We start from the raw sequence: 25,182 nt of genomic DNA on the forward strand, positions 1-25,182 counted from the left end.
CCTCTATCAAATTGGCATGGGCGTCCAAGGAGAAGGTGGCAAACGGTCATTGGGACGACATCACACTCTAAGCTGTCTTCATAGGCGCCAATTTTGAAGGAGACTTGTACTCGATGCTTGACTTGGATAGTGTCGGAGTCGCTAAGCCATTGCACTTTGTATGGATGCGGGTGCTTCGTCATGGGCAATTGGAGCTTGGAGCAAAGTTCTTCACTTGCGAGATTATGACAACTCCCTCCATCGATGATGACCTTGACGGATCTTCCATTGATACCAGCCTTGGTGTGGAATATGTGGCATCTTTGGTCTTCTTCTTGGTGATGTTGGAAAGTCAAGACCTTGGAGACAACAAGAGCGCGACTTGAATCTTCATCGCAAAAGACTTGTTCCTCTTCATCATTCACTTGCCGGTGCATGGCGACTTGCTCAAGAGCGTCCATTTCTCCTTCACTCATCGAGTCGTAGGTGCCATCGTCATTGAGGATCATGGTCCGCTTGTTGGTGCACTCATAGGACTTGTGGCCTCGGCCTCCGCATGTGAAGCATCTGAAGGAACTTGTGTTGACGGTCTCATCAGTGGGGGTTGATGATGATGAAGCTCTCGGCTTGAAGTTGCTTGTAGTAGTAGGATGACTTGGAGTTGACGAAGCTTTCTTGGAACTCGACTTGTCGACGTTGCTTGTAGAAGGCTTGGTATACAGCATTGGAGTCGTTGAAGCTTGGTTGTTGGAGAAGCCGTAGAACTTGATGAGAACTTGGCATACTTGAAATCGTCTTGCACTTGACGTTCCGCATTTGTAGCTTGATGCACTAGCTCGATGAGGTTCGAGTATGGTTGGAAATCGGCGATCTTCTTGATAGGATGGTTGAGTCCATTCAAGAAACGTGCCATTGTTTGCTCGTCGTGTTCCATGACATTGGCTCTTATCATGGCAATCTCCATCTCCTTGCAGTACTCTTCAATGCTCTTGGTTCCTTGCTTGAGTAGTTGGAGTTTCTTGAAGAGGTCGCGGTTGTAGTAGGTAGGCACAAAGCGTGCTCTCATGACATCCTTCATTTGCGCCCAAGTAGTGATGGGTGGTTCACCTCTTGCCTCTCGACGCTCGATAACTTGTTCCCACCAAATGAGGACATAGTCTTGGAACTCAAGGGATGCCATTGCGATCTTCTTCTCTTCTTCAAAGTTGTGCAAACGGAAGATTTTGTCGACCTTCAATGCCCATGATACGTACTCTTCGGGGTCGTTGCTTCCGTTGAACTTGGGCATGGTGAACTTGAGCTTGCCGTAGCATTGCTCTTCATTGTGTTGGGGTCGGGGATGATGATGCCCATGTTGTTGATGATTGTCAAGCTCGTGTTGCTCTTGGTGAGGAGGGTTGTGAACCTCATGTTGCTCTTGTCGTGGATGAATTCCATTGTCTTCATGCTCTTGATGAACTTGATGTTCTTGGCGAGCTTGTGGAGGAGCTTGTCGAGCTCGAGGAGGAACTTGACGATGCACGCGAGCTTGAAATCTTTGTTCTTGAACTTCTTCGTGAAGTGCTTCTTCTTGTTCACAAGCTTGTCGACCTCGGTTGGCTACGGCTCGACTTGAATCTCAGAGGGCTTGTTGCGCCGCAAGTGCTTGAGTTTCACGGAGTTGTTGTTCTTGGCGTTGTGCCTCGGTATCTTGTGCATCTTGGAGTAAACACGCTCGCTCTTCCTCTTCATGTTGGCGTTGTCGTTGCCGTTCTCGTGCTAGTGCAAAAGCCTCTTGGGTTTGACGTTGTTGGTGCTCTTGAGAGTCGGTGTCGCGTAGAGGATTGAGGCTTGCCTGGCGATCATTGCACGCGGCATGGCGAAGAGTGTTCGATGTCGGTGTACTTGAGCCGGTGAGGGTGAAGTCGGGGTGTCGACTTGAGCGGGTCCTTCTTGAAGAGGACGAAGTGAAATAAGAGCGGTTGAGCAGCAAAGCACGAATCTCGTCCATCCTTGTGTCATTCTCTTGCTTGCGATCGTCGAGCTTGTGGTCGAAGTAGTCCCTTGTACGTTGCTTGAAGAGTCGCAGGTCGGCGGCGAGGTTGTCAATGCGTTCACTCATTGCTTGTTGCTCTTGATGCAAAGCACGTTGTGCACCAAAGAGGTTGCTCTTGGTGACGTAGGAGTTCATGTCGTCGTCGTGCTCAATGAAGAGTGGGTTGGTAGAAGTACTTGGCCTATCCATCATTCCAAGAAAAATGTGAGTGGTAGAAAGAGAAGAACGAATACCAAATGTACCTTGACCGAAGTTGAAAGTGGATCGATGATCACTCCAATGTAGGACAAGGAAATAGCACAATTGGTACTAGTTCTTGTCAGTTTCTCACACCTACACAAGTAAAATCTTATGGTGGAGCTTGGTTAGGATGGTGGCACAAAATTTTCTGCAATTATAAGTGAGCTTCAATAATGTTGGAAAAAATTCGCAAGATTGCAATGTAACACGTAGACCAAGCAATAAAATGTACATGGAAACACACACGCAAAAAGATAAGCGGGGTCGTGCAACCAAGGATGAGCCAAAATGTGGAATCCGCAAAAATGCTCTTGTTGCACAACACTGGAAAGACGCTAGCACGATTGCACAATAGGCGGATACAAAGACTTGTGCACAACCTACTAAGCAAAAATGCAACGACTTCTATCCCAAGTATGCTCTATGCAAGGTGTTTCTATGTGATGATCCAAGATGATCGAGTATGACAATCTTAATGTTGTATGATGCTATGGTTCTTGCTTAAAAGCTCTTTGCTTATCTTTCCCATTTGCTTAAAAGCTTGTTTGGCTCTTTGTTGTTTGAGCTCTTTTCTCGTGCAATGCTTGACGAACCAAGATAGCAATTGTGTATGCGATGACAACTTTGTGACACAAGAGATGATACCAAGATATGCAACAATGATGTATGTATGCTATTTGAAGTATGATCACTAATGTGCACAAGTCTCATTGCCGGCAATACTCAATGGCTAGTCTCGATGGGTAAGCAATGCAAAGGAATAAGGCTATGATGGCTATCAATGTAATGGCAAGAATGATGTATCACGATACCAAGACGAGGTTACCCTTCTTGCTTACGGTATGGTGTCAAAATGGTGGACCGAATACCAAGATGTAGTCGAGGTGGTCGTTGTTGATGACGCGTCCGTGGCGAAGATGAGCGGTGGTGATGTTGATGTCGAACCGTACCTAAATAGCCGAAACACAAGTAGGACACGGTAACGCAATTCAAATTCTCAAATCAAAGTTGGACCAAAATTGTCGTAGTTGGAGTTGTTAAGCGGTGGTTGTGTATGTGGTATATGGTGGTGCTATGAGGAAGTGGTGGAGGTCTGCGGAAGTATATGTGGGAACCGGAACACAATTTGGCGAAAAATGGACAGAAAACAGGCGGTGGAGAGGAAGTGGTGCTGCCAGGGGCCGGATGTCCGGGCCTGATGGCCGGATGTCCGGGCTTGTAGGGCCGGATGTCCGGGCTCTGGATCCGTGGATGGATTCGAAGATCTTCGCGAGGAGAGGTCAAATCTGGGCAAAATTCAGAGAAATTTGTGGATAGAAATTGGGGAAAAGTGGATAGAAAGCTAGATCTACCTGCAACACACGAAATCCACGGATCAAATCCAACAAAACTTCTTCACACCAACAAATCACAAAAAAAAATTTGGGGGCTATTTTTGCGGGGAATTTTTGAATTAGGGACAAAATCAACAAAATTAGGCTAGAAAACAAAGAGGGGAGGCTCCGAAATCGTGATCAACGTGGCTCTTTATACCAAGATGATGTAGGGTGGAACCCTAATCAGCCGATCTTTCACGAAAGGAGTGGATCCCACGATGAACACGAAGAACATGAGGAGGGAAACGAGGGAAAAGACAAGGGGAAACACAAGAGGAAACACTAAACCAGCACAAATAAGTCACACATGTGCTAGATCCTCGAGTACATAAGAAAAGATACATGATCCACGGACAACTAAGGATGATACAAGGGTAGCCGGTCTTCTCCGTCTTTCGATGAGATGGTGGCTATCGTTTTGGAGGAAGTCGACTTTGACGATCTGACTACGAACGTGCGAGGACGTCGCGCCTTAGCAATCGCTAAACCAACTCCGAGAGGTATTGACCACGCCGGAGCACGATCAACCTGACCACGAAGGTCTATTTCCCGTAGGCAAACGAAGAACAAGCAAGAAACTAAGATTGCAATCTGGATATTGCGAATATAAGAGGAAAGCTTTATTGATAAAAGGTGGGGTTCTATGACGCCTTTGTCTGGTTGTTGAACACAAATGAAGTATGCGAAGTTGCAGCTATGACAAACTTTAATCTAAACAAAACCCAAAGTCTGAATGACGCCCTAAGGGCTGTATATATGGAGGAAGAGGGGGGAATTTCGTGGCCCTTGGAGGAGGGGTCCGAAACCAACCCTGACTCTTGTTTCCCCACACATACGGACTCTAAAAACATCCTATACATAAGTATTTCGAAAATACATGGGCTTGGCCCAATAATAAGGTGACGTAGCACCTAGAATAGCCCCTGGACGAAATTTATGAAGTGGCATATTGTATATTTCGTCCAAGGCTTCATGCACTCCTTATGGTGGCTTCAAAGTCCTGAAATCATCACTTGTAACTCCGTTCTGGCTCCCCTTGCGCATGCCATCATCTCCATGCTTGATCTTGCTCCAGTGTTCATCCGTCTTATCCATGCCAGGCCCTTCATTTGTAAGCAAAACAAATGTATCCAATTTAGGCAGCATCATATTCTCATGAACATTAGAATCATTACCAAGAAACGGAAGTACCTGATAATTCAATTGGCGTGCGCGAGCTCTACTAATTGGTCCAGTATGCATAGCAGCAGGGGCTGTGGGTGTAACAATGGTATTGATGTTCTCATCATCCTTACTACATCCAATGGTTCAACAACAGTGGCAAGATTAAGGTAACACGTACTGTTCGTGTGCATTTTAGTATCTCTACATATGCTGATTATGTTGATTGTGATGTGGTACCTATGCAAGCATGTTCCTTGTTACTTGGTAGACCATGGCAATTTGATAAAAAATCTGTACACCATGGTAGAAACAATCAGTATACTTGTGACGCCCCCAATTCAATCGTACACTAATCATACACGCAAACGTGTACGATCAAGATCAGGGACTCACGGGAAGATATCACAACACAACTCTACAAATAAAATAAGTCATACAAGCATCATATTACAAGCCATGGGCCTCGAGGGCTCGAATACAAGAGCTCGATCATAGACGAGTCAGCGGAAGCAACAATATCTGAGTACAGACATAAGTTAAACAAGTTGCCATAAGATGGCTAGCACAAACCGTGACACATATCGAAAGAGGCGCATGCCTCCTGCCTGGGATCCTCCTAAACTACTCCCGGTCGTCGTCAGCGGCCTGCACGTAGTAGTAGGCACCTCCCGAGTAGTAGCAGTCGTCATCGACAATGTCGTCTGGCTCCTGGACTCCAACGTCTGGCCGCAACAGTCGGATATAGAAAGGGGAAAAGGGGGAGAAAAGCAACCGTGAGTACTCATCCAAAGTACTCATAAGCAAGGAGCTACACTACATATGCATTGGTATCAATGGAAGGGGGTAGTATATGTGGACTGAACTGCAGAATGCCGGAATAAGAGGGGGGTAGCTAGTCCTGTCGAAGACTACGCTTCTGGCCGCCTCCATCTTGCAGCATGTAGAAGAGAGTAGATGGTAAGTTCACCAAGTATCATCGCATAGCATAAACCTACCTGGTGATCCTCCCCTTGTCGCCCTGTGAAAGAGCGATCACCGGTTGTGTCTGGCACTTGGAAGGGTGTGTTTTATTAAGTATCCGGTTCCAGTTGTCATAATGTCAAGGTACAACTCCGGGTTGTCCATTTACCGAGGGACACGGCTATTAGAATAGATCAACTTCCTTGCAGGGGTGCACCACATTTCCCAACACGCTCGATCCCCTTTGGCCGGACACACTTTCCTGGGTCATGCCCGGCCTCGGAAGATCAACACATCGTAGCCCCACCTAGGCACAACAGAGAGGTCAGCACGCCGGTCTAAATCCTAAGCGCGTAGGGGTCTGGGCCCATTGCCCATCGCACACCTGCACATTGCGTACGCGGCCGGTGAGCAAACCTAGCAACCTCCATTACAAAGGAAGTTGCGTTACGCGGTCCAACCCGGCGCACGCCGCTCAGTCGCTGACATCACGAAGGCTTCTGCTGATACCACGACGTCGAGTGCCCATAACTGTTCCCGCGTAGTTGGCTAGTGCGTATAGGCCAGTGGCCAAACTCAGATCAAATACCAAGATCTCGTTAAGCGTGTTATATTGAAGTAACCGCGTACGCCGACCAGGGCCAGGCCCACCTCTCTCCTGGGTGGTCTAAACCTGCCCCGTCGCTCCGCCACAAAGATCCACCCAGAGGGCCGTCGGGGCAAAGGTCCTTTCAGCCCCCAATCTGTGAATCACTCGCGGGTACTCTACGAGCCGACCAGTCTTTAGTCACCATCTGTATAACATATAATAGTGTAGTATGTATATACCCGTGATCACCTTCCGAGTGATGACGGCCCGATAGTATAGCATAGCAGACGGACAAGAATGTAGGGCCACTGATGGGGTACTAGCAACCTATACTAAGCATGTAGGATTGCACGTAAAGGTATCAACAATTGTAGCAACAATGATAGGCTATGCAGCAGAATAGGATTAATCAAAAGCAGTACATGCTACACTACTCTAATGCAAGAAGTAGAGAGAAGGAGTAGGCGATATCTGGCGATCAAGGGAGGGGGGCTTGCCTGGTTGCTCTGGCAAGAAGGAGGGGTCGTCGTCGATGTAGTCGAACATAGGGGTATCGGCAGCAGTCTCGGGGTCTACCGAAAAGAAGTAACGGAGGGGAACACAATAAATAATAGAGCAATCAAAGCATCAGAAAGCATAACATGGCAATACGCGGTGCTAGTGGTGACCTAACGCAGTGCTACACGATACCGAGGAAGGGGGAACCCATCCGGGAAAGTTTTCCCTGTTCCGGACAAATGTCGGATAGGTGATCGGAGGGGGAATGTTCCAGGTTCGAATAGTTAGAGGTATCCGGCGGGTATGTGGGTAGCGTATGCTGATTCGACTCGTCGTTCTGAGCAACTTTCATGTAGAAAGTTTTTCGATCCGGGCTACGATTGAATTCCTATGAATTTCCAAAGTTCTATAAAAATATCTGAAATTCTGCTATGTCTGAGAAGCCCTTAGTTTTAAACACCACTTAGCCGTTTTCCGGAGGCTATTGCTATTGATCTGTACATTCTATGATTTTGTGCCTTATATCAGTTGTGAGCATTTTTCTGCGATCTACATGTTAGTATCACTTTTATCCATATTAGAGTTTGTTAGCTTAATCATCAACAACTCTAAAGTAGCCATGAAAATAGAGCTGTTTTCAGTCTTTCACTTAACAGAACTTAGACTTTTGTCATTTTCATAGCATTTAAACCTCACACCTTTTGAATTTGGTCCAATGAAATGTTTTGAACCTTGACAAGTGTACTACATATCCGTATAATTTTTTTCCATGTCCGGAAAAGTTTTGTTGTTGTTTTGATGATTTACAAATTGGCAACCAGTGTAGATTTGCAAAAGCTAGCATGCGCTACAGTGCACACACCAAACACACAGCACGCACACACTCAACGCACACAACACGTGCGCACACATGCTAGCCATGGCCATGGCCACTAGAAGCAACAAGCAGCGCACAACAGCGGCATCGTAGTAGCAAAACTAGCAGCAAGTAGAGGCAGCGGCGCAGCCGCATTAGAGTAGAGCAGCGACGTCATTTGAGCAGCAGTCAGTAGCAGCGAACAGCAGCAACTAGCAGCGGACGATAGAAAAACACAGCAGCAGCAAAGCATCAGCAGAAGCAGCGGCTAGGCAGCGACCGGATGGGCATGCGCACTCGCGTGCGTGGGCGCGCGCCATCGGCAGCAGCCGTGCGTGGGTGCGGGCTGGCGCGCGCGGGGCGCAGGAGGCTGCGGCCGGTCGCTACCTTGGGCGCACACGGGCGTGGACAGACCTCGGCCGGGGCACGGCTGGGGAGGCTCGCGGGGCTGGTTGCGGTCAGGGGCTCGTGAGCGCGAAGCTGTGGCGGGCGAGCACAGCGGGGGTGGTTGCCCATGCGGAGGTGGACGAATACGACAGCAGCGTTGATGTCCAATGACAGCGGTGGCTTAGCTCCGACGAACTCGAGCATACGGCCACGAGTTTGATGGACAGAGTGGGTTGATGGCGTCTAGCTAGCTCCAAGAGCACACACGCATCGATAGAGGGAGCTAGGGGAAACGGCCGTGATGAGCCCGCTGGCCGCGGCGGACGGCCGAGCCGGAGCTCATGGGGATAAGTGCTAGGCGACGAGATTGATGGCGGTAACAGAGGGGGAACCACGTGGTGCTCACATAAGTGACGAGGAGCAGCTTGGTGAAGCCGGAGTGGGTCGAACGGCGGCGGATCGAAGCGACCGACGACGGCGATCCGAGGACAAAGACGATGTGGGTGATAGAGATGGGGGTTCCCGGCTCCAATCCGGTGGTGAAGGTGCCGTAGCGGACGATGAAAATCCTCCTGGACATGCTGCGGAGGCGATTCGAGGACGGTGTCCACGCGGGTGAGCAGCGGCGGTGACGACCATCTCTCGGGCGACGGGAAAAACAACGAGGGTGAGTGAGAGGGGAGAGGTGAATGAACTAGGGTTCGCAGGGGCGTTCGCGGCGTCGTTCTTATCTCCCCCGCAGGTCCAACGGATGCCCGACGCGTGTGCATCGCCGACCATGGCACCGGACGATGAGCGCCACGCCCTCCTCTGTGAACAGGAGGTAGGAGGCGATGGAGGTGGGCTGGGCCTGCTTAGTAGCAGAAGGCCTAAGTGCACAGTAGGATAGGTCTTTTCCTTTTTCTTTAGTCTTTTTTTTGTTTCTTTCAATTAGCTTCTGTTTTCTTTTAATGCCAAAAGCAAATGACTTTTATTAATTAAAAGACTTGGCCCAAAATTATTCATGCAATTTTTGTCACCGCCACAAAAAGTTTGGGATTACTTGAATTTATTTTAATTTTGTTTAAAAAGAAAAGATTTATTTTGGGGCTGTTTCGTCCAGTTTAACATACGGTAATGGCATTTTAATAATTCAAATAATGTAGGTGTATTCATGAAAATTAGTTAGTGAATTTTTGCAACCCAGCGAACATTTTTTTACTGTTTGTAGAAATAATTTATTTGGCTTTATTTTAAACTTCAAATTGAATTGGGTTTCGATCAAAGAGAGGTTTAGCAAAAATAATTGTGATGACATGGCACCATTAGCAGGGGATTACTTTAGCTTAATTATCCGGGCGTTACAATTCTCCTCCACTATAAGAAATCTCGTCCTGATATTTAGGAGGTGGGTAAGGGGAAAGAATTGGTTACGAAATTCTAACGAATCTTCTCGATCTTGGTTGCTCTTCCCGAAGTAGTCGATCCTTTGAGTTGATGTCTTTCGTTCTCTGCTTCAGGGAATCGTGACGAAGTTGTTATTCTTCCTTCAGGATCTCCATCGTACTTACCGAAAAGATAAGGGAGAAAACTCGAGAAGGCGGAGCTCAACACATGTTAGGTACTTGGGGGTTATCTCCGTGAACGGGGCATAGAGTCATCTCTCGAGTTGAGATTCAAGAAAGTCATCGCGAGCAAAATAAGAAAGTATAAAAAGAAGTTTCAATCGTATAGATAATCGTTCGATGTCTGAAACAACGTGTGAAAGGGTCCAGAGCAACGAGAATAAGTATTGCGTCTGATACCAGAATAGATCACTAAGAAGGTGACCCGTGAATTACATATGGAATCAAGCGCGAGGAATTACTTTGGCCATAGGGGTGTATAGGAGAGTCAGGTTTCGATCTTGTGTAACTGTGGGTTATGGCCCACCATGTGGCTTAAAAGTAGGAGCGGTGACATCTTGCACGGTCGTGAAAGCAAGGCATGTCAGAGGGTAGCAGGTCAGTTATGTCAGCAACAACGTCGGTACCAAGGGCAAGGGACGAAGAGAACCATTTTCCCGCTCGTTGAATGAGGCGGACCAGTAGGCAAGGTTCTCGTCCATCGGTGGTCACCGGAATGTTTTCAACAATAGTAATAGGGTCTTGCTGACAGAATTGTACACCGAGGTGTTTACATAAGCAGGAGAATATTACTGCTTAGATCATATAGACCTCAAGAAAGGTTAAACCAGACAATGGAAGGGATAATATGGTTATCAAATTAAACAGAATAATGGAAAGGAAAATGTGTTTAAACACATATTTCAAGGGTATATCCTTCGGAAGGACAAGCAGGGCATGATATCCATGACAGGATATAATGTAGAAAACTCTTTAGGTGGGGGAGAGAATTTTCATGACATTACCCATACAATGGTGTTTGGATAATCGAGCAGGAAACATTTAGCATTGGGCTTCAAATGTTCTTGTTGAAAATTGGAGTACCATGGACATGCTTCGAGATAGCATTGACATGGTCAATAGGTGAAGATCAGACTTTGGAAACACAAAGGATCCATCGCAAACAACTTACAGAATAAGTCTTACAATTTCCTCATGAAAGAATTGTTAACCTTGCTAAAAAGGAAGCTATAACAATAGGTCCTCCGGCCAGGTGTGCTAGGCATGACACCACCTTACCGGGTCATATAACGACCAATGTTATAACTCTTGGAAAATATTCCAACCATCATATCTGACCGAGTTTCAAATCTGATTGGGGTCAAGATACCTCAGACTTAGGATGCCTGAGATAAAAAGGTACAACACGAATTGACGTGAAGACCTCGTAAGATTCTAGGGAAATGAACTATGGAAGCGAGTTCCTAAACAAGAGTTCATCAATAAACCAAGGAGGGGATGAGGAGGTGGCTGATGAACTCAGCGACAAATCATTGGGATTCCCAAAAGATGGATTTCCACAATTATGGGAACAAGGAGATAACATTTGTCAGATCAAATGGTATAATGATGTATGCCCGAGGGAAACATACACAAATAAACATTGGTTGACGGTGCACCCGAAATACGGACTTAGGTAGCATAATCAATGTTAGAATGGTGATTCGATAACCAATGGTCTAAGAATGAAATGTCGACCATTAACTTCAAAGCAATAAGGTTGCTAGAAGTTTTAAAATTACTAGTCCATCTGTTGGTATTCCTGTTAGGAACAACACGGGGACCAAGAAAGGAATGGTGATGGTGAAGTATCACTTATATCCAGAATTCTCAAGAGGTGGTGAAATTCTCACAACATCCTTGACATAAAAGATGGTAATACTCCAAGGTAAAGAAGAATAATTGCTGGATAGCAAGGGTCTCCAGGTATAACACAAAACACGAACAAGTTTGTGTTGGAGGGAAAGCAATAATGTTGTCGATGATAACACAAGTCATCGAGGGGCAAGGATGGTACTTGTCATCATGAATTTGATTGATATTCTGGAAGGAGTCAAAATGTTGATGATGATCACGACAAATTTTGTCGAGACGATCCACTAAGAAGTAATCGAACAACTACTGCATCAAGCAAAAGGAGTGGTGTAGTGAAAGATTATGGGAACCACAGATACGTCTCCAACTCGGAATCAAGCTTGCTGTTCGAGGTGAATCGATATGACGAGGAAGAGCGACATAAGCTAAGCTCATCGTCAAAAAATGTGCTCCGGGAAGAAGGACCAGGTAGCATAGTTAAAATTTAGCACGCTCAGGCTAAGAATGGTTTAAATGATTATTAACTCGTAAGCAACAAAAATTACTTAGATTTATTGAACCAGAGTGCGAAATCGATTCACTTATCGGTGTTCTCGAGTGACTATTAACTCAGAACCCGGGGGTGGATTGGAATCGGCGAGAATAATAGTTGACGAAGAACTCATAAGAAGTTATGTAGTTCCGTGATATTCTCGAGATACCAGAGGGTATACTCGAAGGCAAATCAGAATAGAAACTGAATTGGAGCGTTGACTTGCTATAGCAGATACTTTAATCTTGTTAGAGACGAGGAAATGGAATGGTTTCCTTTCAGATATATTGAATAAGGTTAGCATGGTTGGAACCATAACTACAAGGGATCCCATTTACGATACCGGAAGAATGATTCAAATGATTAAATATTCTTGCAAGAAGCTTTCATGATAAGTTCATCGTGTCCGTGGGCATGAACACAAAGGTTCAAGGTCGACTGCCACTTCCAATGCATAACCTTTCATTCACTTCCCGTTTTCGAAAAAGTTGTAGTGTTGAAATTTTATTTGCGAAGCAATAGAAGAGTATGGCTCGCGAAAACTTTCGGGTTCATACAGTTTAGGGAAGGCATAGGTTCAACCCATTGGGGAATCTTAGGAGCATATACCATAAATTTCAAGAATAATAAACACAAGCTCAATAGTAGAGCATGCTTGAGAAAGCAGAGGATACAATTTACCAAAGGCATTATGTATCCGAGGAAAGGCTCACAAGCTTATTGAATATGAAGGACGTTGTCGTATAAAATCCGACAAAGGGTCTGGTGGTCCACAAGGAATCTGACGTGAGCATCGGTACTCAACCAGAGGAAGAAAGAATGCAAGGAGATCAGATTATAGAAACAACTTACTAAGTCAAAGCTCAAATGCAAAGGAATTATGAATTCCAAGACAAGGGATCAGAAGCAATGCTCTGATTAGGGATGGATAAGTAGAATAGCCTTAGGGGTACAATCGATGACAATTTAATGGGTCAAAAACTAGCTCATGTTCAAAATGACATCTGAGCTGGAAAGATAATTTAAAAGGATCAACCGATAATTGTGTGCCTTTGCACTCATGTTGAATTAATAGGATCAAATTGACGGTGTCAAAGGAGACTAATGAATATTGCCAGTCATATGGAAAGCATCCATCATGCAAGCAGACAAGTATTTGCAGAGCAATAAGCCGCTAAGGATTTTCAAAGGATCGAATAGTATTTCGAAGACTTTTGTGAAACACCTGAACAACTAGGGATGAGCGGATACTCGGTAAGTGCGAGGAATTATCCGTAGGGGTATTCATGTGGCAAAGAACTATAAGGCAGTAGGCACAAAGGATTCTCGAAATATCAAAGAAATTTTTAGGGTATCAAGTAATAACAAGGGCAACTGGGAACGAAGGTATGAACAACAAGCGTAAGTAGATACCCGTAAGGACTTATCGGTGGTCGGGAATAGCAAAAGCGGTGGGCACAAAGTCTAGAGAGAACATCAGAGAGTATCTTTGGAATCTTTCGATGCACCAAGAAATCATCTGGAGTGAGGGTCTCTCCGAGAGGAAGTAATTACGAGAACCTAGAGCTAGAGTTAGCAAAATCATTTAACCTGAATAAAAGAGAGATCAGAGTCCCAGAGTATATACGAGGAGTAAAAGATCCTAATACCACCCAATGGCGACGTGGGCCTGTAAGCCACATAACCATGTTAGTAAAAGTTTTGCAATTGACTAGACTCGACTTCGGCCAAGGAGTTTGAAAGAGGGATTCCTACAGGCAGTCGGCTCTGATACCAACTTGAGACGCCCCCGATTCAATCGTACACTAATCATACACGCAAACGTGTACGATCAAGATCAGGGACTCACGGGAAGATATCACAACACAACTCTACAAATAAAATAAGTCATACAAGCATCATATTACAAGCCAGGGGCCTCGAGGGCTCGAATACAAGAGCTCGATCATAGACGAGTCAGCGGAAGCAACAATATCTGAGTACAGACATAAGTTAAACAAGTTGCCATAAGATGGCTAGCACAAACTGCGACATAGATCGAAAGAGGCGCAGGCCTCCTACCTGCGATCCTCCTAAACTACTCCTGGTCGTTGTCAGCGGCCTGCACATAGTAGTAGGCACCTCCCGAGTAGTAGCAGTCGTCATCGACAGTGGCGTTTGACTCCTGGAATCCAACGTCTGGTCGCAACAATCGGATATAGAAAGGGGGAAAAAGGGGGAGCAAAGCAACCGTGAGTACTCATCCAAAGTACTCGCAAGCAAGGAGCTACACTACATATGCATTGGTATCAATGAAAGGGGGTAGTATATGTGGACTGAACTACAGAATGCCGGAATAAGAGGGGGATAGTTAGTCCCGTCGAAGACTATGCTTCTCGCCGCCTCCATCTTGCAGCATGTAGAAGAGAGTAGATGGTAAGTTCACCAAGTATCATCGCATAGCATAAACATACCCGGTGATCCTCCCCTCGTCGCCCTATGAGAGAGCGATCACCTGTTGTATCTGGCATTTGGAAGGGTGTGTTTTATTAAGTATCCGGTTCTAGTTGTCATAAGGTCAAGGTACAACTCTGGGTCGTCCTTTTACCGAGGGACATGGCTATTCTAATAGATCAACTTCCCTGCAAGGGTGCACCACATTTCCCAACACTCTCGATCCCCTTTGGCCGGACACACTTTTCTGGGTCATGCCCGACCTTGGAAGATCAACACGTCGTAGCCCCACCTAGGCACAACAGAGAGGTCAGCACGCCGGTCTAAATCCTAAGCGCGTAGGGGTCTGGGCCCATCGCCCATTGCACACCTGCACGTTGCGTACGCGGCCGGTGAGTAGACCTAGCAACCTCCATTACAAAGTAAGTTGCGTTACGCGGTCCAACCCGGCGCGCGCCGCTCAGTTGCTGATGTCACAAAGGCTTTGGCTGATACCACGACGTCGAGTGCCCATAACTGTTCCCGCGTAGTTGGTTAGTGCGTATAGGCCAGTGGCCAGACTCAAATCAAGTACCAAGATCTCGTTAAGAGTGTTATCTTGAAGTAACTGCGAACGCCGACCAGGGCCAGGTCCACCTCTCTCCTTGGTGGTCTCAACCTGCCCTGTCACTCCGCCACAAAGATCCACCCAGAGGGCCGTTGGGACAAAGGTCCTTTCAGCCCCCAATCTGTGAATCACTCGTGGGTACTCTACGAGCCGACCCGTCTTTAGTCACCATCTATATCATATATAGTAGTGTAGTATGTATTTACCCGGGATCACCTCCCGAGTGATCACGGCCCGATAGTATAGCATGGCAGACGGACAATAATGTAGGGCCACTGAAGGGGTATTAGCAACCTACTAAGCATGTAGGATTGCAGGTAAAGGTATCAATAATTGTAGCAACAATGATAGGCTATGCAGCAGAATAGGATTAATCGAAAGCAGTAACATGCTACACTACTCTAATGCAAGTAGTAGAGAGAAGGAGTAGGCGATATCTGGTGATCAGGGGGGGCTTGCCTGGTTGCTCTGGCAAGAAGGAGGGGTCATCGTCGATGTAGTCAAACATAGGGGTATCGACAGCAGTCTCGGGGTCTACCGAAAAGAAGTAACGGAGGGAACACAATAAATAATAGAGCAATCAAAGCATCATAAGCATAACATGGCAATACGCGGTGCTAGTGATGACCTAACGCAGTGCTACACGATACCGAGGAAGGGGGAACCCATCCGGGAAAGTTTTCCCCGTTCCGGACAAATGTCGGTCAGGTGACCGGAGGGGGAATGTTCCAGGTTCGAATAGTTAGAGGTATCCGGTCGGTATGTGGGTAGCATATGCTGGTTCGACTCGTCATTCTGAGCAACTTTCATGTAGAAAGTTTTTCGATCCGGGCTACGGCTAAATTCCTATGAATTTCCGAAGTTCTCTGAAAATATTCGAAATTCTGCTAAGTCTGAGAAGCCCTTAGTTTTAAACACCACTTAGCCGTTTTCCGGAGGCTATTGCTATTGATCTGTACATCCTATGATTTTGTGCCTTATATCAGTTGTGAGCATTTTTCTGCGATCTACATGTTAGTATCACTTTTATCCATATTAGAGTTCGTTAGCTTGATCATCAACAGCTCTAAAGTAGCCATGAAAATAGAGCTGTTTTCAGTCTTTCACTTAACAGAACTTAGACTTTTGTCATTTTCATAGCATTTAAACCTCACATCTTTTGAATTTGGTCCAATGAAATGTTTTGAACCTTGACAAGTGTACTACATATCCATATATTTTTTTCCATGTCCGGAAAAGTTTTGTTGTTGTTTTGCTGATTTACAAATTGGCAACCAGTGTAGATTTGCTAAAGCTAGCATGCGCTACAGTGCACACACCAAACACACAGCACGCACACACTCAACGCACACAACAAGCGTGCACACATGCTAGCCATGGCCATGGCCACCAGCAGCAACAAGCAGCGCACAGCAGCGGCAACGGTAGTAGCGAAACTAGCAGCAAGTAGGGGCAGCGACGCAGCTGCATTAAAGTAGAGTAGCAACGACATTTGAGCAGCAGTAAGTAGCAGCGAACAACAACAACTAGCAGCGGACGACAGAAAAATGCAGCAGCAGCAAAGCATCGGCAGAAGCAGCGACTAGGCAACGGACAACAGAAAAAAACCAGGGAGAAGGATTCATCGTGTTTTACGATACAGAGCCGCCGCCAAGCCCTAAACTCTCTCGGGAGGGCTGATCTGGAGTCCGTTCGGGGCTCCGGGGAGAGGAATCTGCCGCTATCGTCATCATCAACCATCCTCCATCACCAATTTCATGATGCTCACCGCCGTGCGTGAGTAATTCCATCGTAGGCTTGTTGGACGGTGATGGGTTGGATGAGATTTATCATGTAATTGAGTTAGTTTTGTTAGGGTTTGATCCCTAGTATCCACTATGTTCTGAGATTGATGTTGCTATGACTTTGCTATGCTTAATGCTTGTCACTAGGGCCCGAGTGCCATGATTTCAGATCTGAACCTATTATGTTTTCATCAATATATGAGAGTTCTTGATCCTATCTTGCAAGTCTATAGTCACCTACTATGTGTTATGATCCGACAACCCCGAAGTGACAATAATCGGGACCACTCCCGGTGATGACCATAGTTTGAGGAGTTCATGTATTCACTATGTGTTAATGCTTTGGTTCGGTACTCCCTTAAAAGGAGGCCTTAATATCCCTTAGTTTTCAATAGGACCCCGCTTCCACGGGAGGGTAGGACAAAAGATGTCATGCAAGTTCTTTTCCATAAGCACATATGAATATATTCGAAATACATGCCTACATTACATTGATGAACTAGAGCTAGTTCTGTGTCACCCTAGGTTATGACTATTACATGATGAACCGCATCCGGCATAATTCTCTATCACCGATCCATTGTCTACGAGCTTTCCATATATTGTTCTTCGCTTATTTACTTTTCCGTTGCTATTGTTATCATCACTACAAAACACCAAAAATATTACTTTTGCTACCGTTACCTTTTGCTACCGTTACCACTACTATCATATTACTTTGCTACTAAACACTCTGCTGCAGATATTAAGTTTCCAGGTGTAGTTGAATTGACAACTCAGCTGCTAATACTTGAGAATATTCTTTGGCTCCCCTTGTGTCGAATCAATAAATTTGGGTTGAATACTCTACCCTCGAAAACTGTTGCGATCCCCTATACTTGTGGGTTATCAAGACTATTTTCTGGCGCCGTTGCCGGGGAGCATAGCTCTATTCTTTGAGTCACTTGGGATTTATATCTGCTTATCATTATGAAGAACTTGAAAGATCCAAGAACCAAGATTTATCCCTCAACTACGAGGGGAGGTAAGGAACTGCCATCTAGCTCTGTACTTGATTCACCTTCTATTTTGAGTAAGCATGCGACACCTAAACCTGCTTCTGCTATTAATTCTGATATGTCGCATGTTATTGATGATGCCACTTCTGCTATGCATGATACTTATGATGAAACTACTTCTATGCTTGATACTACTGTGCCACTTGGTGAATTTCTTGATGAACAACTTGCTAGGGCTAGAGAGAATGAAATTATTGAAACTGATAATATTGATGAAAGTGATGATGAAGATTCTCCCCCTAGATATGAATTACCTGTTGTTCCTGAGGGTTATGTTATGGATGAAGAAACTGCTAGAGATTTTCTTGCTTGCAATGATAGGAGTGATCTTAAGAAATTATTAGCTAAGCTGAAACAAAAAACTTTGAATGCTAGAATGAAATATGATCCTGCTTATGCTACTTCAACTATCTTTGTTACTGATAAGAATTATGATTTCTCTGTTGATCCTGAGATAATTACTTTAGTTGAATCTGGTCCTTTCTATGGTTATGAATCTGAAACTGTTGTGGCACATCTTACTAAATTAAATGATATAGCCACCCTGTTCACTAATGATGAGAAAACTCGCTATTATTATATCCTTAAATTATTTTCGTTCTCATTAAAGGGTGATGCTAAGATATGGTTAAATTCTCTTGATCCTGGTTGTGTGCATAGTCCCTAGGATATGATTTATTACTTCTCTGCTAAGTATTTCCCCGCTCATAAGAAACAAGCTGCTTTAAGGGAAATATATAATTTTGTGCAAATTGAAGAAGAGAGTCTCCCACAAGCTTGGGGGAGGCTTCTCCAATTACTTAATGCTTTGCCTGATCATCCTCTTAAGAAAAATGAAATACTTGATATCTTTTATAATGGACTAACCGATGCTTCCAGAGACCACATGGATAGTCGTGATGGTTGTGTTTTCGGGGAAAGAACACCAGATGAAGCTGAAATTCTATTGAATAATATGTTGAGTAATGAAAATAATTGGACACTTCCTGATCCAATCCCTGATACACTTCCTGAGCCAACTCCTAAGCCAAGTCCGAAGAAAAGGGGTATTCTATTTCTCAGTCCTGAAGATATGCAAGAGGTAAAAAAATCTATGAAGGAAAAGGGTATAAAAGCTGAAGATGTTAATAATTTACCTCCTGTTGAAGAAATTCATGGTATTAATTTACCGCCTGTTGAAGAAATACATGGTATTAATTCATTACCTATTGAAGAAACACATGGTCTTGATAACCCGACACAGGTAGTAAAGGTAAATTCTCTCTATAGATATGATAAAGCTGAAATCCCATTGACTAAGTTTGCTAGCCCATGCTTGGATGAGTTTGATGACTTTATGGTTAAACAAGAAAACTTCAATGCTTATTTTGGTAGAGAATTAAAACACAATGCTGATATGCTTGAACACTTGGGTGATTATATGGCTAATGTTAAAGGTGAACTTAAACTTATTAGTAAACATGCTTCTATGGTTACCACTCAAGTAGAACAAGTACTTAAAGCTTAGAATGATTTGGTCAATGAATTAATAGTAAGAAAAATGATAATGTTGTTAGAGTTATGACTAGAGGTGGTAAAATGACTCAGGAACCTTTGTATCCTGAGGTCCATCCTAAGAGAATTGAGCAAGATTCTCAGAGAAATAATATTGATGCACCTAGTCCTTCTAAGAGGAAGAAAAATAAAAATGATAGGACTTTGCATGCTTCTAGTGAACCTGTTGATGACACACCTAAGAATCCCAATGATATTTCTATTTATGATGCTAAAACACAATATGGTAATGATCATGAACCTAGTGATAATGTTAATAATGATGTTCATGTTGATGCTCAACCTAGTAATGACAATGAAGTAGAGATTGAACCTGCCGTTGATCTTGATAACCCACAATCAAAGAATCAACGTTATGATAAGAGGGACTTTTTTGCTAGGAAGCACGGTAAAGAACGAGAACCATGGGTTCAGAAACCAATGCCTTTTCCTCCTAAACCATCCAAGAAAAAGGATGATGAGGATTTTGAGCGCTTTGCTGAAATGATTAGACCTATCTTCTTGCGTATGCGTTTGACTGATAAACGAATCCTTATGCTAAGTATATGAAAAAAATTGTTACAAATAATTGAAAGATATCGGAAGCTGAAATTTCCACCATGCTTGCTAATTATACTTTTAAGGGTGGAATACCTAAGAAACTAGGAGATCCCGGAGTACCAACTATACCATGCTCCATTAAAAGAAACTATGTTAAAACTGCTTCATGTGATCTTGGAGCCGGTGTTAGTGTTATGCCTCTCTTTTTATATCGTAGACTTGATTTGAATAAGTTGACACCTACTGAAATATCTTTGAAAATGGCTGATAAATCAACTTCTATACCTGTCGGTATTTGTGAGGATGTGCCTGTTGTGGTTGCAAACGTTACTATTTTAACAGACTTTGTTATTCTTGATATTCCCGAGGACGATAGCATGTCTATTATTCTTGGTAAACCCTTTTTGAATAATGCAGGGGCTGTTATTGATTGCACCAAAGGCAATGTCACTTTTCATGTTAATGGTAATGAGCATACGGTACACTGTAAGGTCATATTTATCCCTAAGTGTTTTGGTGATTGATGACAATGCATTTGCGGACTAATCGTGTGCCATGAGCTTTCCAGACTCTTCTCTGCTAGGCACAAGACGATTGGGTGCCCCTCAAAGACTGACGAAGATGGCGTCTTTTCTACGTTTCTTTTTGGTGGATTTGAGTCGTAGGAAAGCCGTACTATTAAGAGGGGGTCCGCGTTGGAAAGGTTTGGGTGGAATCATCACGTACACGTCTCCTTTTATCCCCTCCTTCTTCCTTGGAGCTTCCTCCATTTTCCTACCATAGTTGACTGACTGCTTGTGTGGTTGCGGTACTACCGCTCCAGGATTAATGGTAGTACCATGGGCATCCACGGTAGTACCGCGCAGTGGCACGGTAGTACCGCTGGTGCTCACGGTAGTACCGCTCCCCCGGAGCCTTACTACCGCTGCCCCACCCGGCTAGTGCCGCCCGGTTGCGGTAGTAGGAGCGGATGTAATTTTTTACATCCACACCTGTCGCGGTAGTACCGCTTTCGCCGTGCGGTAGTACCGCGCTAGGCGGTCAGGCAGTAGTACCGCCCCTCGACAGTACTACTATGTCGAGTTTTTGCTACTTCCGTTCTTTTGCGGAAGTATGCACGGAAGTTCCCCTCCCCCCTATCAGGACTTTTTGCCTCACGGTAGTACTACCCTGATGGCGCGGTAGTACCGCGTGGGCGGAAGTACCGCCCCAGCTTGCGTCTGTTTCCCTGGCTGGGGGTCGCGGCAGTACCGTAGGGTGGTACGGTAGTACCGCACTACCGTGCGGTAGTACCGCTGGCCATGCGCGGTAGTACCACTGGCCGCGGGCTGGTAGGTGGGTAACGGTTGGATCTTTTCCACACACTATATAAAGGGTCTCCTCTTCCCCATTGACTCACCTCTTCCACCATTAAGGCTCCATTATTTCTCCGAGCTCCATTTTCACCCGATCTCTCTCCCTAGCCAACCAAACTTGTTGATTTGCTCGGGAGTGGTTGAGAAGGCCCCGATCTACACTTCCACCGAGAGATATTTGATTCCCCCTACTAATCCCTTGCGGATCTTGTTACTCTTGGGTGTTTGAGCATCCTAGACGGTTGAGGTCACCGCGAAGCCATAGTCCATTGTGGTGAAGCTTCATGGTGTCGTTGGGAGCCTCCAATTGAGTTGTGGAGATTGCCCCAACCTCGTTTGTAAAGGTTCGGTCGCCGCCTCCAAGGGCACCAATAGTGGAATCACGGCATCTCGCATTGTGTGAGGGCATGAGGAGATTACGGTGGCCCTAGTGGCTTCTTGGGGAGCATTGTGCCTCCACACTGATCCAACGGAGACGTACTTCCTCTCAAAGGGAAGGAACTTCGGCAACACTTCCTCGTCTCCACCGTCTCCACTTTTGGTTATCTCGTGCCTTTACTTGTGTAGCTTATTTGTTTCATATATCTTGCTTGCTTGTGTTCCTATTCGTGTTGCATCATATAGGTTGCTCATCTAGTTGCATGTCTAGACAACCTATTTTGATGCAAAGTTTAAATTGCTAAAGAAAAGCTAAAAATTGTTAGTTGCCTATTCACCCGCCTCTAGTCAACCATGTCGATCCTTTCAATTGGTATCAGAGCCAGGTTTCTTTATTCAGGACTTTACCGTCCGAAGAGTATGGTTGATACCGTAGACGGAGCGGAGGAACACTCCTGTGTGAATCCTATCTCGTCTACGGGCGATGGGGGAACTTCGGTCTCTCGTGAGGAGTTCAATGTAGCCTTGGAGACATTGAAAACCTCCATGACGACCGAAGTTGAAAGCATGTTTACTAAATTTCTTGAGGGGCTTAAACTATCAACCGCACCGTTGAAAGTGGGGGATCCCGCCAACAAGGTGTCAGATGCTATCCCTGAAAAGGGGGAAGCTAGTAGTGAAAATACTCCTTCTTCTAGTGGCAAGAATGGCACCGGCATCTTTGCCCATGTGGAACCACCACTTGTTTATGGTGGACCGGTTCCTTCCACTCATTTGAATCATGCCAGTCCTCCCCCTAAGATTGTGAAAAATGAGGATTTTGATTCTTGGGTTTACCGCTTTAAACGTCATTTAAATCATGTGAACACTAACCTTTGGAGAATCATTGAAGAAGGTTTCTATCCACATGATCCAAGCAACTTCACTCCTCGAGAAGCCGCGGACAATCAATTCAATGAGAATGCTCTCTTCATCATTCAAGATGCAATTCCACCCGAAGACCTACCTCATCTTCGTCCCTTCGCCTTGGCCAAAGATGCATGGCATTGTGTCGTGTCTCTCTACCGGGGAAGCGCAAGCATTCAACGCTCCAACTATGAAGTGGTACAAGATGAGGCCGATGAGTTTGCAATGAAGGAAGATGAAGAACCTCGTGAGCTCTATCGGAGAGTCACCAAACTCGCGGTCTCACTACGAGATCACGAGAGCAAGGACACGGATGACAATTGGATCAAGCGCAAATTCCTCAAGGCGATGATGCCCTACCACAAGGCCATGTCCTCCGTCATTCGTCAAAGACCGGACTTCCACACTTTGACCTCAAGCAAAGTGTTGGATGAGTTTGTGGCCATGAACATTTTGGACAAGACCGCCGACAATGCGGTGCTTCGTTCTCAACGGGAAAAGAAGCCTAACCTTGCATTGAAGGCCAAGCTCACCGTGGAAGAAGAAGAAGAGGAAGAAGAGGAGCAACCCCGAAGATACGAAGTATGCATATCATGAACATATGGCACTTGCTTCAAGGCAATTTTGGAGCAAGAAAAACTCGAGGCCCAACTTTAGCAAAAACAACTCGAGTGGCACAAGGGGCAAGCAACATGTAAGGACTTGATACAATTGCGGCAACGTAAGTCATTTCGTTGCGGAATGCCCGTATGAGAAGAGGGAAGACAATGGTGGCAAACTCATCCGAAAGGACAATGCCAAGTCATTCCCCAACAAGAACAACTTCACCAAGAAGACTCCTCCCAAGGCCTTGGTTGTGCAAGAAGAGTACAATGAGGATGATGACGATGATGAAGATGATGAGTCGGTTGCCATGGCCTCCGTCGCCATTGCAACAACGTCACGAGTGTCTCTCTTCGACTCACCCAATGAGAGCATCACCGCCAAGTGCCTCATGGCTAAAGCCACCAACAAGGTAACCTCCAACATCAAAACTACCATCATTAATCATCCTTCGCCAACGGATAGCATTAATGAAGTTGAGGGAGCTAATGTGGAGGCTAACGAGTTTGAGGCCTTTATGGGTAAGCTCAAGGGAAAATCTAAGAAGCACTTTGTTGCTCTCTTGGAACAACTTGGTGAGGCCAATGACATGATCGAGGCTCATGAAGACACCATCTCGAAGATGGAAGGGCATAGTCGTGACTATGCCGATGAGATTTTGGATCTTTCCAATGCTCTTGAGGAAGAGCGTGGTCTTCGTTTGGCTCTTGAGGAGTCATACAACATTGATCATGCTAAGTTAGAGAAAGATTATGATCATGCCCTCGTTGTTTCTCGTGTGCTAAATTCCAAGAAGGCCAAACTCGGGGTTGATCTTGCTAGACTCAAAGAGGAGTTTGATATACTTGACGAGGCCCACAAGGCCTTGAAGGGTATTCACGCTAGTCTCAAGGAGTCTCATGATCAACTCCAAGTGAAGCTAACTAAGGAGAAAGCAACTTTTCCTCATATGGTTTTAATTGATAATGCAAATGCTACTAACCCGTGTTGTGAGCATATACATCTTGTTGAGGAAAATGCTAAGTTGAAGGAGCAACTTGAGAGAGGCCTTGCGACTTGCATACAAGGCAAGAAGAACCTCAATGATCTCTTGATCAACCAAAAGGGAGGTGTGGCGAAGGAAGGGGTTGGGTACGTCCCCGACTCCAAGAACAAGAAGAAGAATGACAAGACCAAACGACCTCCTCCCCTCATGCAAACCTTTGTGAGGGCGGGAGAGAGTGTTCCCGAGGAGAAGAAGAAGAACAAAGTCAAGAAGGGCAATGTCATCTCATCCAACAAAGCCGGCGATTTTAATCCTTCTTATGTGTTTGTGCCGTGCTAGTGATGGGCATGTTTATGCCAAATTTGTTGGTTCTCTTCATGAGTACATTGAATGGTCTATTTGTGTTCCTAAGACCCTTGTTACTAACATCAAAGGACCCATTACAAAATGGGTACCTAAAACCAAGCATTGATCTCTTGTAGGTGTTTGCTTCCGGTGCTGGATCATGGTTGCTCGATAGCGGAGCTACAAATCATATGACCGGAAGCAAGGACTTGGTGGTGGACGTGCACAAGGTTCCATCTATGCCCACCAATGTCGAGTGAGGTGACGCCTCATCTTCTAAGGTATTGGGACTTGGCAAGGTTGTCATCTCTCATGATCTCATGATCGAGAAGGTCATGTTTGTTGAGTCCCTTGCATACAATTTACTTTCCATTCGTCAACTTGCAATCATGGGCTTTGCCACTTTCTTTGATATCGATACCGTGGCCCTCTTGTGGAGCAAGACTCTTAAAGTAGCCTTTGTTGGGCATGTCGAGAACGGTCTATATGTGATTAACTTTTCGGAGCGACCCACTAAGACCGCGACATGCCTAATGGCTAAAGTTGATGTGGGATGGCTTTGGCATCGCCGTTTAGCCCATGTCAATATGAGATCTTTGCAAAGTCTCCTAAAGGGGGACCATGTCCGTGGACTAACGAATGTTAGTTTTGCTAAAGATCGTGCTTGCAGTGCCTGTATCGAAGGAAAGCTACATGAGAAGGCTCACCCTCCCTCGACTATCATTTATTCAAAGAGGCCTTTGGAGCTCCTTCACATGGATCTCTTTGGGCCTCCATCC

The 25,182-nt window shown here is 45.3% G+C and overlaps 1 long non-coding RNA gene across 1 annotated transcript; it reads right to left on the reverse strand.

Moving 5' to 3' along the window:
* Positions 1-5,208: 5,208 nt before the first annotated feature.
* Positions 5,209-8,855, reverse strand: LOC147985042 (uncharacterized). Its single transcript, XR_015616386.1, has 2 exons — positions 8,491-8,855; positions 5,209-5,516 (listed from the first exon to the last, which is right to left on the reverse strand). It is a non-coding gene; the product is annotated as an uncharacterized LOC147985042 (long non-coding RNA).
* Between the last annotated feature and the right edge of the window lie 16,327 nt (positions 8,856-25,182).

The sequence above is a fragment of the Triticum urartu genome, chromosome 2A (genome assembly GCF_056163025.1).
Source record: "Triticum urartu cultivar PI428250 chromosome 2A, HENAU_Tu73, whole genome shotgun sequence".
In the NCBI taxonomy this organism is placed as follows: Eukaryota; Viridiplantae; Streptophyta; class Magnoliopsida; order Poales; family Poaceae; genus Triticum; species Triticum urartu.